This window comes from Mercenaria mercenaria, chromosome 17 (assembly GCF_021730395.1).
Source record: "Mercenaria mercenaria strain notata chromosome 17, MADL_Memer_1, whole genome shotgun sequence".
Lineage (NCBI taxonomy): Eukaryota > Metazoa > Mollusca > Bivalvia > Venerida > Veneridae > Mercenaria > Mercenaria mercenaria.
In genome coordinates, this window is record NC_069377.1 from 4,664,383 (window position 1) to 4,670,971 (window position 6,589).

A 6,589-nucleotide genomic window follows, 5' to 3' on the forward strand; every position below is an offset into this window, starting at 1 on the left:
AGGAACATGGGGTTTGTGCATGACATGCCTTCTCATTGCGGTAAACACTCCTGCCAAATATAAACAAGATTGGTTCATGCATGTCAAAGTTATGGTCCGGACAAAAGCGGGCTTGATAAAAATAATATACGGCACAGACAATTTACTCTCAATTAACTTGAAGTGTGACTTTGACCTTTGAGGTAGGGGACTTGGAGATTATTTCACTTGTGGAATGAATTTTACATAAAATGAGAGACTTTTCATGCTTATATTTGTATATTCACCTATTTTCAAACTGTTTACTTGAAAACGAAAGTAGGGTGTTTATTGCGAACCACTTTCTGAAATGCGGCAATATGAGGGTACCTGACTTCAGTAACTATTGACTTGCACTTCATTGCATAGTGCATACTATTGAACACCTCTTTTTCTTTTCATTTTCTTGGAGCAAATGTATGGTTATCTTGGGGAACTTGGCCTACAACAGAGTGAAAGTCAGACACTGTATATAAATTGATCTTTAGCAGCTGAATTTTATATGAAACAAAGAATTTCTTTTTTTGTCATACCAGTATAGCCTACTTTTTCTGGATTGTTCCCCTTGATTTACCTTATGTTTAAGGCTGTGACTAAAAACAGATCTGGTGCGCCTGTGATATATTACAGACTCCGGTATATACCGGATTCAAGCAATTTGAATGAAAAATATCTTAAATGTACCGGTATATATTTTGTAACCATGGTGATACTAACCATAACCTTTAGTCAGTATATTATGCATATGATACACTAAATGCGTGCAAAAAAATGCGTAATTTTGCCGTGCGCTCCAATCGATAATCATTCCATGCATGCACAGTAAAGGTGCACCAGATCTGTAATGAGAAACATCGTATGTTTAATACTTCCTTTTTAAGATTAACAAGAGCTCATAGAACACGAAATGCCCCCCTTGATGCATCCAGTAAATGCACAAGGAACAGAAATTATTTGGTCATTGTGCACTGAATGTTTAAAGTACTGACCTCAAATCAATAATTATGGGTCATTTACCAGTCACTGTTTAACCATAACTACCATTCTGGGTCAGTGACCTTGAACTTTGACCTACTGACCTATAATCTATAGGAGCCATCTGCTGGTTATAATCAACAACCCTATTAAAATTCATGATCCTAGGCCCAAGTGTTCTAGTGTTCTCAAGTTATCGTCTGGAAATGGTTTAATTGTACTGGGTCATTGTGACCTTGACAATTGACCTACTGATCTTAAAAATCAATAGGGGTCATCTGCTGGTCATGATCAACCTCCCTACTAAGTTTTGTGATCCTAGGCCCAAGCATTCTCTCAAGTTATCGTCTGGAAATGGTTTAACTGTTCCAGGTCACTGTGGCCTTGACCTTTGACCTACAGACCTCAAAGTCAATAGGGGTCATTTTCTGGGCTACAGTATTAAGTTTCATGATTCTAGGACAAAACGTTCTTGAGTTATCATCCAGAAACAGTTTAACTGTTCCAGGTCACTGTGGCCGTGACCTTTGACTACCTACCTCAAAATCAATAGAGGTCATCTGCTGGTCATGACCATCCTCCCTATCAACTTTAATTATTCTAGGCCCAAGCGCTCTTGAGTAATCAGCGGAAAACCGATTGATGTACTACCCGACTTGCTAACCAACATCTGCAAAATAATATAGAGCGGATGCTTAATGTTGGGAAATACCCACTTATATTGCCATTTTAAAATAACTTGGTTATAATGATTCCAACTGATTTAGCGTGTATAATTCCGAACTATATAAGTATACAGATATTGTCAGTATAGTGTATACAAGATGTTACCTATAATTGGACGTGTATTCCCGAACAGTGGCGGTAATTCCGAACAACAGAGTCCCAACTTTTTAATAATAGATTGTTTGTTTGTTTACAATGATAAAGATAGACATTCTTTACTGTATTACTTGCATTTTTAACTAAGGAACTTCATAAAACAAAACATATAACTCGTATTTCAGAGTATCTGTATCTAAACCTAATTTGCAGAAGCACAACACAACATTTTGACAACTTCCTACATGTTTAAATGTCTGAAAAGTTGATTCTGTAAACATTCTTATACATAATGCAGTGTGCAGTGTTATAACTGTTTAAAATGTCTGTGTAGTTGCATTCAAATGGAAGTTCGTCTGTAACATCCAATAACTCATCTGCCACACATTTAGGGTGAAATCTGCTCCCACAATTGGAACATATTCATTTTTTCACATGCATAGCAGTTATGTGGAACTTATCATGCAGGGTACCAAAATTCTCTTGCAGCTCTTGACAAGCTCTTACTATTGCTTCTCACATGAGTCCCCACCTCCTCTAACAGAGCGGATCATATTGCAGATGTTCAAAACAAGCATTTAGCATGCCAACATGAATGAAAGCAAGTTGAACTTGTTTTTATTTACAAAGTAGTAGTTCTACACTTATTTATTTATTTATTGATAAATAATCTAGCTCTAGTTGTATGCTTGAAATATAATATAATGCTATACTTATTTTGGATAAACTGTTACTCAATTGATTGTTTGGAATTAGCCACACATTAATTAACAAGTGTGTCTAATTCCGAACGGCCTATTTAATCTTTCAATGTTTTCCATAATGAGAAATGCAGTTAACTCCTTTCCCATGGGATACTCGTGAAGTAAGCATTCTATCAAAACATTGTCAGCTATAAAAACCAATACTTTCAGATCCTTGCATATTACTTACACCGAAATACAAAAACAGGTAAGAACAACTTTCCTGCAAGCTTTCATATAAAGTCTGGTCAGTTATTTTGACAAAAATATGTGCCACAAAAGTTGGCATTTGTTGCAATTTGGTACGGAATGTGATGATATCACTCATTTGACGTCTTGGATTAGATTGGTGCCTTTCAAGAATACAAAAATGTTGTTGGAAAAATGTGTTCAGAATTATCCCCCTGTTCGGGCTTAACCACATTCACTCTACTGCGTACCCTCCTTCTTCGAAGCACAGGCACGGGTCCAGTGTATATTTTTTGTTCAATTAAAAATAAAAAATCCCTTTTTTTCACGCAAATATACTTTTCATATGTTAGTCAAATGAAAAAAAAATTGATGACCAAAAATCTGGTCACAGTATCATGAAAAGGTGAACTATGCGAGCGTAATGCTATGGGAAGCTACTCGGCAAACTTATAGAACATTCCAAAATTGGAGTTTATACACTTGCAGCTGCTACCTGCATGATCGCACCTTCGAAACATTTAAAGCCAGGCCTTTTTTTCATCAATTTGGGAATGCCACCGACACCGGTGGAATTGGGAAAATGCTCTCGGAAATTGTCTTAATTGGGACAATTTGCAAATTACCAAAATCTACATAAATGTGTTTTTGTGTGAAATATTAGTGAATTGCATTTCAGTAATTGTTCAACAGTATTATAATTTACCTAAATATACATACAAATTAGCAAAACTATTTTAAAACAGCAAAAACCCTAACAGGTATAATCATTTGGGAATTTTAAATTCAACTTCGGGAAAAAAACATACATTTTTCCATTGGGATTACCTCCTTTTACAGGAGGTAGATTTATAGGGGAAAAAAGCCCAGAAAGCCTTCCATAAATACTAAACTGACCCCATCAATTGCTTTGAAATACACAGTACAACAGGCTGGTAACATTGTCCGATCGGGCTTTCGACATAAAAACTAATATTTTTTGAAAATAAATGAACATATTTCTATCAATTTTGGTCCATTTATTAAACATGTCATATGATACAAATTAAAATAAAAATAACTTGGTTGCCTTCAGTTTTAGTAGAATTATTTCCTCTTTTCAGATTTTTATGACGCATAATTTTTGAAGTCCAAAAAAAATGTTCTAATGCTAAGTATAAAACAAAAACAAGGGTTCAATGGCTTTCTCGATGTATGCATTTTACTGTGCTTTCACTAACAACATTATAGAAAAATGTTCGTTTTAAAAATATTGTTCATATATATATATCTGCTCTAGAAACAAAGTATTAACCTTAAATATATAGAATAAAGGAATGGCGCACAAGTTTGGAGCAATAGAAAGCCATTGAACCCTTTTCTGTTTCAAAAATTGCATTAAAACATAATTATTTTGGACTTCAAAAATTATGCATCATAAAAATCTGAAAAAGGGAAGTAATTCTAACAAAACTGAAGGCAACAAAATTATTTCTATCTTAATATGCATCATATGTTATGCTTAATAAACGGACCAAGTTTGAAAGAAATATCTTCATTATTTGTCAAGAAATATTAGTTTTTATGTCGAAAGCCCGATCGGGCAATGTTACCAGCCTGTACTGGTATCGGATCAGTACCCGAACAGTACCAGTATCCGAATTCTTGTAATTTCTCCTTTCATGTAACCCTTCATAAAGGGAATATTATATGATTTGAAAGGCTGTTTCACAAGCAAGCATCGAGCGAAATTTCGTTCATCAATGACAAGTGTTTACAGAGAAATTCTACCTTCTTTATTAAGCAATCAACTTTCTGTTTTGTTTACATCTGAGGGATTTCACATGACACGCATGCGCGGAAGACAAACCCATGTTTGTCCTATTCCAGGGAGGTAAATCCTGAGCTTATGATTTGCACTCCGTTGTAGAATTACTCTCCCTTTATAATTAGATAAAATATTAAGGAAATTATATTGCTAATGTATCACATAGGTATTTAGTTACAAGGTAAAGCGCTCGCTTCAGGTGTAAGAGGTCGTGGGTTCGAATCCCAGCCTCCACTTGAACTTTTATCTTTTTTTATTACTTTTTTAAAATCTATATAACACAGCTTAAGGACTTAAAATCAATATAAAACTCCCATATACAGTGGGGTACAATGTATACAGTAATCAAATAAACTACTGTTTACAAGCTAGACAAGTACACGATGTGAAAGGTGCTTGTCTGAAGTGTTGCATAATATGATTGTAAGGTGCTGTACGGTACCGTACGTAACGGAACGGAAGATAGCCACACTCTGTACGATTTATGGGAAAAAGTAGTATAGGTTAATTACATAATTTAAAATCAAAATTATAAAAGGTTTTCAGTCAAATCAATTTTAAAGCTGCTTAAAAATCCATTTATCGGAAACTGGTACTGTAGATAAACCAATTAACGTTAATTAGACTGCCCTTTCGGAGCCCCTGTTTTGGACGCATGCGCAGATAAGGCCGGTATTGTTTACATCCTTGCAAAGAGTAAAGACTAGGGTTTAATGATTTGTAGATTACTTTTGTAAACAATTTGTATTTAAAAATAAATATAATGAAAACCCTCATTTTTTATCGGAAACTGGTCTGAAACCAGTACAAGTCTCTACGAGCAAAATATTTCAGTTACCCTCGGCGATTTCATTCTGGATAGCGGACATGTTCCTGATTTTTATCACTTCGTTTGGCAGCTGAAATTTGGAAATGACCCCCAGATGTGAAACACTAGGGATCACAAATTGACCCTCATTTTCAAAAGTCAAGGGAAAACATCTACATCTACATCTACATCTTTCACCCAACCGTCGATTTCCGACTATCACTGGGCGGCAACACCGGGGGCATAAAGAAAGAAACCCTTAACATCAAAATTCCTGGAATAAACACTGTGTAATAGATGAACACATATATCTACATTGACTCGGTTATAAGGAATATGATAAATAGGCTTGCTTACAACTGGGAAGAAGATATAAATATTTATATCATTGCTCCAGCTTACAATTGTTTGTAACGAATCTACAGTCCAAAAAACAGCGAGACGGCATCCATATTGATTTATACTTCCGGTTAAATCGATAGATAGGTTATGCAGTAGTAAATAAATTTGCTGTTTTGTGCTATATAAAATTAACCGTCTTCTGAGAGCTTAACACATAGCCAGGTCCATTTAAAAAAAAAAGAATTACTAGCCTTTTGTTTTTAATTGACCTATACAAAAACACACACACACACACACACACACACCAAGAAATGTAGGGGTTGTGTATCTTTTAAGAGATATTTTTTGTCTGACGTATAGGTCAAAACTATGGAATATCTTCCAAACTGACAGCTAAAATGTGGGTATGAACACATGAGTAATAAGTTTTTTTTTACATTTCTATAAATGCAAAAGAAAAAAAATCTCCTTGAAAATGCTACCAAAACGTCAAGTATAGGTCCACAATGAAACAAGAGATCATAGAGTGATCTTGGCGCCCACCAATGTGACATTTTTGAGTGTTCCAAATTTCAAGACTTACTGACTAGCTTAAGGTCAAATTTCATTTCCGTACACAACACAAATCTATGCAAGTGGTCCAAATTTGAAGGCTGTAGCTTGAGAAATGTAAAAGTAGGTCACTAGGTCAAAATCAAGGTCAAATTTTACTTCGGAATACAAAACTATGCATGTGGTCCAAATTTGAAGCCTGTACCTTCAAAAATGTGAAAGTAGGTCACTAGGTCAATGTAAAGGTCAAAGTTTGTTTCGGTACACAAAACTATGCATGTGGTCCTAATCTGAAGGCTGTAGCTTGAAAAATGTAAAAGTAGGTCACTAGGT

At 35.1% G+C, this 6,589-nt stretch overlaps 1 long non-coding RNA gene across 1 annotated transcript; it reads right to left on the minus strand.

Annotated features, from left to right (window-relative positions):
* Positions 1 to 272: 272 nt before the first annotated feature.
* LOC123536134 (uncharacterized) lies at positions 273 to 5,826 on the minus strand. The gene is made up of 3 exons (XR_008368150.1): positions 5,720 to 5,826; positions 1,533 to 1,663; positions 273 to 460 (listed from the first exon to the last, which is right to left on the minus strand). It is a non-coding gene; the product is annotated as an uncharacterized LOC123536134 (long non-coding RNA).
* Positions 5,827 to 6,589: the final 763 nt, after the last annotated feature.